Here is a 9,036-nt window from a genome sequence, read left to right on the forward strand (position 1 = left end):
ACAGGGTCTCACTCAGTTGCCCAGGCTAGAATGCAGTGGCATGATCATAGCTCACTGCAGCCTCAACCTCCTGGGCTCAAGTGATCCTCCCACCTCAGCCTCCTGAGTAGCTGGGACCACAGGCATGCACCACCATGCCCAGCTGGGTTTTTTTATTATTATTATTTTGTAGAGACAGGATCTTGCTATGTCTCCCAAGCTGGTCTTGAACTCCTGGCCTCAAGTGACCCTCCTGCCTTGGCCTCCCAAAGTTCTTGGATTACAGGCATGAGCCACTGCATCCAGACTCATTTTTCACTGTTTGAGGAACCACCGTACTGTTTTCCACAGCAGCTGCACCATTTTACATTTCTACTAACAGTGTGCAAGGGTTCCAGTTTCTCCACATTCTCACTAACATTTATTGTTTTCTGTTGTTCTGAATATGTATATAGTAGCCATTCTAATGGGTATAAGGTAGTATTTCATTGTGGTTTTGATATGCTTTTCACTAATGACTAGTGATGTTGTGCTTCTTTCCACGTGCTTATTATCCATTTGTGTATCTCCTTGAAAGAACCATCTATTAAGTTCTTTGTACATTTTTTAACCAAGTCATTTGGGTTTGTTGTTGTTGTTGCTGGGTTGTAAGAGTTTTCTATATATTCTGGGCACAAACCTCTAATCAGATATATGATTTGTAAATCTCTTCTCCCATCCCGTGGATCCCTTTTTCCACCTACTGACAGTGTTCTTCGACGCACAGAAGTTTTGAATTTTGATGTAATCCAATTTATCTGTTTTTTCTTGTAGCCTGTGCTTTTGGGGTTTTACCCTCCCCCACACACACCAAAAAACATCATTGACAATTTCAATGCCATGCACTTTTCCCCTGTGCTTTCTTCTAAGAGTTTTATAGTTTTAGCACCTACAGTTAGGTCTTTGAGCCATTTTGAGTTGATTTTTTATTTTGGTTTAAGTTAAGGGTCAACTTTATTTCTTTGCATATAAATATCCAGTTTTTCCAACACCATTTTTTTAAAAGGCTGTTTTTCCCCCATTGAATACTCTTGGAACCACTGTCAAAATTTATTTGACCACATATTTGAGGGATTATTCCTGGGCTGTCTATGCTTTTCCATTGGTCTATATGTCTGTCTTTTTTTTTTTTTTTTTCTTACAAACAGGTTTTATTGCTTTTGGTCCACAGTCCTTATTTCTCATTATCTCATGGTGCAGGGACCCTTGTGGGGGGGTTCCTGTGTAGTATTTGGTGGAGTGTGTGGGGGGCACGGAGACAGAGCAGTATAGCTGGTCAGGCCTGGAAGGGGAAAAGAACGGCTGGGGCCCCTTAAAACCTACTGAGGAGCCACGCGCGGTGGCTCACGCCTGTAATCCCAGTACTTTGGGAGGCCGAAGCAGGCAGATCACCTGAGGTCAGGAGCTCGAGACCAGCCTGGCCAACATGGTGAAACCCCATCTCTACTAAAAATACAAAAATTAGCCAGGCGCGGTGGAGCACCTGCAGTCCCAGCTACTCTACTCAGGAGACTGAAGTAGAAGAATCCCTTGAGCCCAGGAGATGGAGGTGCAGTGAGCCGAGATCACCCGACTGCCCTCCAGCCTGGGCAACAACAGCAACAAAAACCTACTGAGGCCACAGTGGCGGGGGAGGGGCGGGGGCGGGGAGATTAGCATGGATGGGGGTCAGGCTTGGCCCCAACAACTCAGAATTCCACTTCCTTGTACGGGCCTCAGTTTCCCCAGCAGGCCCTGAGACGGGTCTGAGGGTCTGAGGTCTGTTGGTCTGAGGGTCCTAGGGAAATCCAGCCACTCAGGAGCCTGAGCTATTTAGCATCGTGGCCGGGCCCCCTCTCCCAAGGGACTCATTTTCCAGCACCTCTCCACTGTCCCCACCCCCCCATTCCTCTGGAAAAATACATATATATATATATAGTTGTTGTTGTTGTTTTGTAAATACTTCCTGAAACTTTTGCGGGTACAGAAACCACAAACTGATCGGCTGACAAAAGGGGAAAGAGGCGAGGCAACTGGAAACCTTCGGGGACCGGTTCCCTCCACGCCCAGGTCTCTTCTCCCCAGCACAGTTCTGCCCACAGCCTGAACGTGCCAGCAGGGACCCTCACCCTACACGCTTTGGGATAGGGCCTTGACCTCTTCCCCCACAGCCCGGTGGCTCAGTCCTGCCAAGGAACCAAGGCAAGAGGGAGAAAAGCCCGGCCGCCTGATCCCACGCCGCCACTCACAGACCCTTCGTTGACTGGCAGCATTGAACAGGAAAAAAAAAAAAAAGATGAAAACACAGAAAACCCCAAAAACCCAGACGGGGAGACGATGTGGGGAAGAGAACGTGCTGGGAGCCTCAGTAGCCAGTCTCCTCCTCGTAGTAAGGGGAAGATTCAGGGGCCTCTCCAGGGCCAGGACGGTCGCCTGCACCCGAGGGAGCCCCATCGGCCACTGGGCCTTGCGGGCAGTACTTGGGGTCGTATATCTGCCGGCCCAGGCCAAAGACCTGGCCGCTCTGGTTGGCGCCCTGCGTGTAGCCCATCTGCAGGGACATGAAAGAGTTGTTACACTTGTCGGTTCCCAGCTCGGTGTCATAGATGTACCGCCGGGTCCCGGGAGCCGTCGTGCCCACCTGGCTGGCGCACTTGTTTGCACCCATCTGGAGGCTGATGGTCGAGTGGTCCATGGGGGGCAGTACGTGGTTCTTGGGGTCATAGAGATGCCTCCTCGTGCTGTACGCGGTCATGCGGGACTGGCTGGTGCATTTGTGGGTGCCCATCTGCAGCCCGATGACGCACTGGCGGGCATTCACGGTGGCGTCCTCAAAGTCCCACTCCTGCTTCTCCGAGTGCGTGTCACCGATGTCCGCCCCGCTCTGCGGCCCCTTAGTCTTGGCCTTCCCTGCCAGGGCGAGAAGAGACACCTGCACCTGCATCGTGTTCCCACTCTCAGACAGGTCGTTGGCCTCAAACAGGTCCACGGGGTTCATGCCGTAGGTTTCCTAGCTGGTGCCAGTTCTGCACGGAGCGGTTGATCTTGGGGTCTGAGCCCGGCTGCAGCTTGTTCCTGAGTGTGCGTAAGATAATCCAATCCCTCAGGCCCTAATGGAAGTCGGGACGATGGAGAGGCCAGTGAGTCCCTCCCTCCAGCCGTGGAGCTCTGCCTCCTTCTGGAGGTCATATTTGGACAGGAGCCGGTTCTTAACCTCAGCCAAGAGTCCACAGAGGGGCCTTTGTTTAACTGCGTGGAGCTCATGGCTGGCAGGCGCGGCGGCAGGACGGGACGGGACCGGACGGGCTGTGTATCTGTCTTTATACCAGCACCATACTGTTCTGATTACCCTAGCTTGTAAGATGTTTGAAACCCACAAGTGTGAGACCTCCATCTTTAATTCTTCATTTTCAAGATTGTTTTGGCTATTTCGGGTCTCTTGAGATTCCATATACATTTCAGGATGGATTTTTCTATTTCAGCAAAAAAAAAAAAAAAAAAAATGGAATTTTGATAGAAATACACTGAAACTGTAGGTCACTGAGGAAAGTATTAATATCTTAATGATATTAAGTATTCTAATCCATGAACACATTTACATGTGTCCTCTTTAGTTTCTTTCACAATATCTTGTAGTTTTCAGTATACAAGGTGTATTAGGCCATTCTTGCATTGCTATAAAGGAATACTTGAGATTGGGTAATTTATAAACAAAAAAGATTTAATTGGTTCATGGTTCTGTAGGCTGTATAAGCATGGCTCTGGCATCTGCCCAGCTTCTGGGGAGGCCTCATGAGCTTCTACTCATGGTAGAAGGCCAAGCGGGAGCAAGCACGTCACATGGCGAGAGCAGGAGCAAGAGAGAGAGTGCGGGAGGGTGCCACGCAGTTCTTAAACAACCAGATCTCACAAACGATCATCTACTATCACGAGGACAGCACCAAGGGGATGGTGCTAAATCATTCATGAGAAATGCACCCCCATGATCCAATCACCTCCCACCAGGCCCCACCTCCAGCACTGGGGATTACATTTCAACATGAGATTTGGCAGGGACGACTATCCAAACTGTATCAGAAGGCCTTTTCCTCTTTGGGTATGTTTATTCTTAAGTATTTTTGGTGCTATTTTAGGTGGAATTATATCATTAATTTCCTTTTCTGATTATTCATTTTTAGGATATAGAAGGCAACTGATTTTACATGTTGTTTTTGTGTCCTACAACTTTGCCGAATTGATTAATTCTAAGGGGTACTTTTTGTATGTGAAACCATTAGGTTTTCTACATGTGAGATGATGCCATCTGTAATCAGAGATGATTTTACTTCTTTTCCAATTTGAATGCCCTTTTCCCTTGCCTAATTGCAATGGCTAGAACTTCCAGTATTACGCTGGGTTTTAGTGGGGGCGGGGGTTGGTTTGTTCTGTTGTCATTGTTGTTGTTGTTGTTGTTGTTTGAGACAGATTCTTGCTCTGTTGCCCAGGCTGGAGTGCAGTGGTGTGATCTCAGCTCACTGCAGCCTCCACCTCCTGAGTTCAAACCATTCTCCTGCCTCAGCCTCCTGAGTAGCTGGGATTACAGCAGTCTGCCACCACACCCAGATAATTTTTGTATATTTTGTAGAGATGGGGGTTTCCCCATGTTGGCCAGGCTGGTCTAGAACTCCTGACCTCAAGTGATCTGCCTGCAGCAGCCTCCCAAAGTGCTGGGATGACAGGCATAAGCCACCGCACCAGGTCTCTAGTTTTGTATTGAATGGAAGTGACAAAAGCAAGACATCCTTGTCTTGTTCCTAACCTTAGAGGAAAAGCTTTCAGTCTTTCACCATAGAGCATGATGCTTGCTATAAGCTTTTATATATGGTCTTTATTATGTTGAGGTAGTTTTCTTCTATTACTGGTTTACTGAGTTTTTTTATCATCAGAAGTGTTTAATTTTGTCAGATGTTTTTTCCACATCAATTGAGATGATCATGTGTTTTTATTTCCTTTATTCTACTAATGTCATGTACTACATTGATTGATTTTTGTATGTTGAAACATCCTTGCATTCTAGGAATAAATTCTACATGGTCATGGTGTATAATCTTTTTAGTATGCTGTTGAATTTGGTTTGCTATATTTTGTGGAGGATTTTTGTATCAATATTTATCAGGGACACTGGTCTCTAGATTTCTTTTCTTGTGATGTATTTGGCTGGCTTCAGTATGTTATTTTAGGGCAATGCTCATGTAAAAGAATGAGTTTGGAAGTATTCCCTCCTCTTCAACTTTTTGGAAGAGTTTGAGGAGGATTGGTGTTCATTTTTTAAATGTGTGGTAGAATTCACCAGTGAAGCCATCTGGTCCTGAGATTTCCTTTGTTGGGAAGTTTCTTATTATTGACTCATTCTATTTAGTAGTTATAAGTCTGGTCAGATTTTCTATTTCTTCATGATTCAGTCTTTGTAGGTTGTATATTTCTAGGGTCCATTTCATCTAGATTATCCAATTTGTTGATATACAATTGTTCATACTATTCTCTTATAATCCTCTTTATTTTTATAAAATTGGTTATAATGTCCTCTCTTTTATTTCCAATTTTAGTTGTGTCCCCTTTCTATTTTTTCATAGTCATTCTAGCTAAAGGTTTGTCAATTTTGTCAGTCTTTTCTAAGAACCTATTATGGGTTTTGTTGATTATTATTTTCCTATTCTCTATTTTGTTTATCTCTGCCCTAATCTTTATTTATTATTTCCTTTCTTCTGCTAGCCTTATGTTTAGTTTCTTCTTCTTTTTCCAGTTCCTTAAAGTATAAATTTACTTTGTTGATTTGGGATCTTTGTTCTTTTTAATGTAGCATTTCTAGCCATAAATTTTCCACTTAGCACTGTTTTCACTGCATCTCATAAGTTTGGGGATATGGTGTTTTCATTTTTATATGTCTCAATTATTTTCTAATTTTCCATGTGATTTCTTGTTAGCCTATTGGTGTTCAAGAATGCATTATTTAATTTCCACATATTTGTGGATTTTCCAGTTTTCCTTCTGCTATTGATTCCTTGTTTTATTTCATTGTGATTGGAGAAGATATTTTGTATGATTTCAATCTTTCTAAATGTATTAAGATTTGCTTTGTGGCTTAACATATGGTCTACCCTGGAGAGTGCTCCATGTGCACTTGGGAAAAATGTGCTTCAGCTGTTGTTCAATGGAATGTTCTTCGTATGTCAAGTAGGTCCAACTGGTGTGCAGTGTTGTTCAGGACCTCTATTTCCTTATTAATCTCCTGTCAGTTGTTTATGTAGATTTTTCTATTTGCTCACATATTTACTTTACCAGTACTCTTCATTTCTCTATGTGGATTTGAGTTACTATAAAGTTTCATTCCCTTCAGTCTAAAGAAATCTTTTTAATATTTTTTGTAACACAAGCATGATAGCAATACATTTTTTTCAATTGTTATTAATTTAGCAATATCTTTATGTCAACTTTTGTTTAAAGAATAGGTTTGCTGAATATAAAATTCTTGATTGACTGTTGTTGTTTTTATCGCTTTAATGGCGTCAGTGTCACTTCACCACTTTCTGGCCTTCATTGTTTCTGATGGAAAGTTATTAATTGTATTATTGTTCCCTGTATGTGATAAGTCATTTTTCTCTTGTTCTTTGTGATCATTAATCTTGGCTATGTATGGTTGCCAGTTGTTTGGTCAACTGCTAGTCTAGATGTCACTGTGAAGGTATTCTTGGATGTAATTCACATTTCCGATCAACTGACTTTAGGAAGATTACCCTCCATAATGTGGGTGGGCTTTGTCCAATCAGTTAATGGTTTAACAAGAAAAAACTAAGGTTCTCCAAAGAATAATGAATTCTGTCTCAAGAATGCAACATAGAAGTTCTGCCTAGGTTTCCAACTTGATGTCCTGCTCTGCAGATTTGGACTTGCCAACCCTCATAATCACATGATCTAATTCCCTAAAATAAATATTTTACTCTCTGTACATGGGTAAGTTTAAGGTTGAACTTAAGTTCTGTCTTGGACAACCAGGCTCAGTAGGCTTTTCATCTCTGGGATAGATAGATAAGTTAATATAGATATAGGTGTAGATAAAGATGCCAACATAGATAAAGATGATATAGATCACCTATTGTTTCTATTTCTCCAGAAAAGCCTCCATAATACAGATGTTTGGTGCTAAGAGTCATTCTTGAAGAACAGAATCTTAAGGGTGAGTTATCAGAGTTGGTTCTGAGGTTTCTGGAATCTGTTTTCCAGTAGTAAAAAGAGCATTGATAGTTCATGACATGAGGCGGCAATAGAGACAGGCACAATATAACCATTGGCTCCTCCTAACCAAACACGTATAAGCGGCAAGGTTCTGGTAATCTTGTGCAGTCATGCACTGCCTAATATTTCATTCAGTGATGGACTGCACACACAGTGATGTTCCCATAAAGTTTTTTTCTTTTCTTTTTGAGACAGGGTCTTGCTCTGTCACCCAGGCTAAAGTGCAGTGACACAATTACAGCTCACTGCAGCTTTGACCTTCTGGGCTCAAGCAATCCTCCCACCTCAGCCTGCTGGGTTGCTGAGACCACAGGCACATGCCACATGCCTGGCTAATTTTTGTTGTTGTTGTTGTTGTTGTTGTTGAGGTGAGGTCTTGTATATTGCCCAGGCTTGTCTCAAACTCCTGGGTTTAAGTAATCCTCCTGCCTTGGCCTCCCAAAGTTCTGGGATTATAGGTGTGAACCACTGTGCTTGGCTCCCATAAGATCAAAATACTGTATCTTTACTGTACTTTGTCTATCAGACATGTTTAGATACACAAATACTTACCGTTGTGTTACAGTTGCCTACAGTATTCAGTAGTCACATGTTGTACAAGTTTGTGGCCTAGGAGCAATAAGCTGTACCATATAGCCTAGGTGTGTAATAGGCTATGCCATCTAGGTGTGTGTAAGCATGTTCTGATAATCACACAACGAAACCATCTAATGACACATTTCTCAGGACATATCCCCATCTTTAAGCAACACATGACTGTATTTGATACAATAGAACATTTTTGTCAAACTAAGGAGTATAATGACTTCGACCAGTATCTCCTAATCACACTGGACAATGTGGGGAGGAAGAAAAGATGTGCTCAAGGACTCAGATTTCCAGCTTAAGCACTGCATAAATGACCTGAAAGTTTCTATATCTGTCCTGAAAGAATCTCATATCTCCTCTAGCCACAGAGCTGAGATTGCTGAAAACCAAGCCCAGAGTCTCATCCTATGAATAGCAGAACTACAACAAAAGTTGAATTCCCAACTCTGTTCATCTGATTGAGCTGCTATAACAAAATACTTTCTATTGGGAAATTTATAAGCAATAGACATGTATTTCTCACAGTTCTGGAGGCTGGCAAGTCCAAGATCAAGACACTTGTAGATTCGGTATCTAGTGAGGACTCACTCTCTGCACCACAGACCGTGCCTTGTTGCTGCATCCTCACACAATGGAAGGGCAAGTCAGCCCACTTCAACCTCTTTTATAAGGACATGCATTCCATTCATGAGGGCAGAACCCTCCTGACTTAATCGCTCCCCAAAGGCCCCACCTCTTATACTATCATACTGGGGATTAAGTTCCAACATATGAATTTGGGGAAAGGAGACATCAGCATTTAGTCCACAGCACCAACCCAGCAAGATGTCTGCTGTTAAAGTGAAGGCCTTGATTGGGAAGTAGTGGGATCTGAAAATTGGAATAAGACATATGGAAAGATCCTCATGAAGGTGGGAATGTTGAAACTCAAATTCTTCTGAGTCTTTCTTGCCAGTAGAAGTTCTTCCATCCTCATTGGAGGAGATTAACCCTGCTCTGCCTGAGGAACCTGTAATGGGCCTTCTGAGTCATCTACTGCCAAGTCTCCTTGGAACCCATCCCCACCACCCCTTTTTTCTTCTAGACCTATAAGTACATTCAAGTCCAGCATTCCCTAAAAGGTGAAGCACAAAGTGTGACCAACAAGGAGGTGAGCTACATTCCAAAAGAATGACATGT

General features: G+C 43.2%; 1 pseudogene; it reads right to left on the reverse strand.

Moving 5' to 3' along the window:
• Positions 1-2,319: 2,319 nt before the first annotated feature.
• LOC466856 (calponin-2-like) lies at positions 2,320-3,377 on the reverse strand (annotated as a pseudogene).
• Positions 3,378-9,036: the final 5,659 nt, after the last annotated feature.

Source organism: Pan troglodytes, chromosome 9 (genome assembly GCF_028858775.2).
Source record: "Pan troglodytes isolate AG18354 chromosome 9, NHGRI_mPanTro3-v2.0_pri, whole genome shotgun sequence".
Taxonomy (NCBI): Eukaryota; Metazoa; Chordata; class Mammalia; order Primates; family Hominidae; genus Pan; species Pan troglodytes.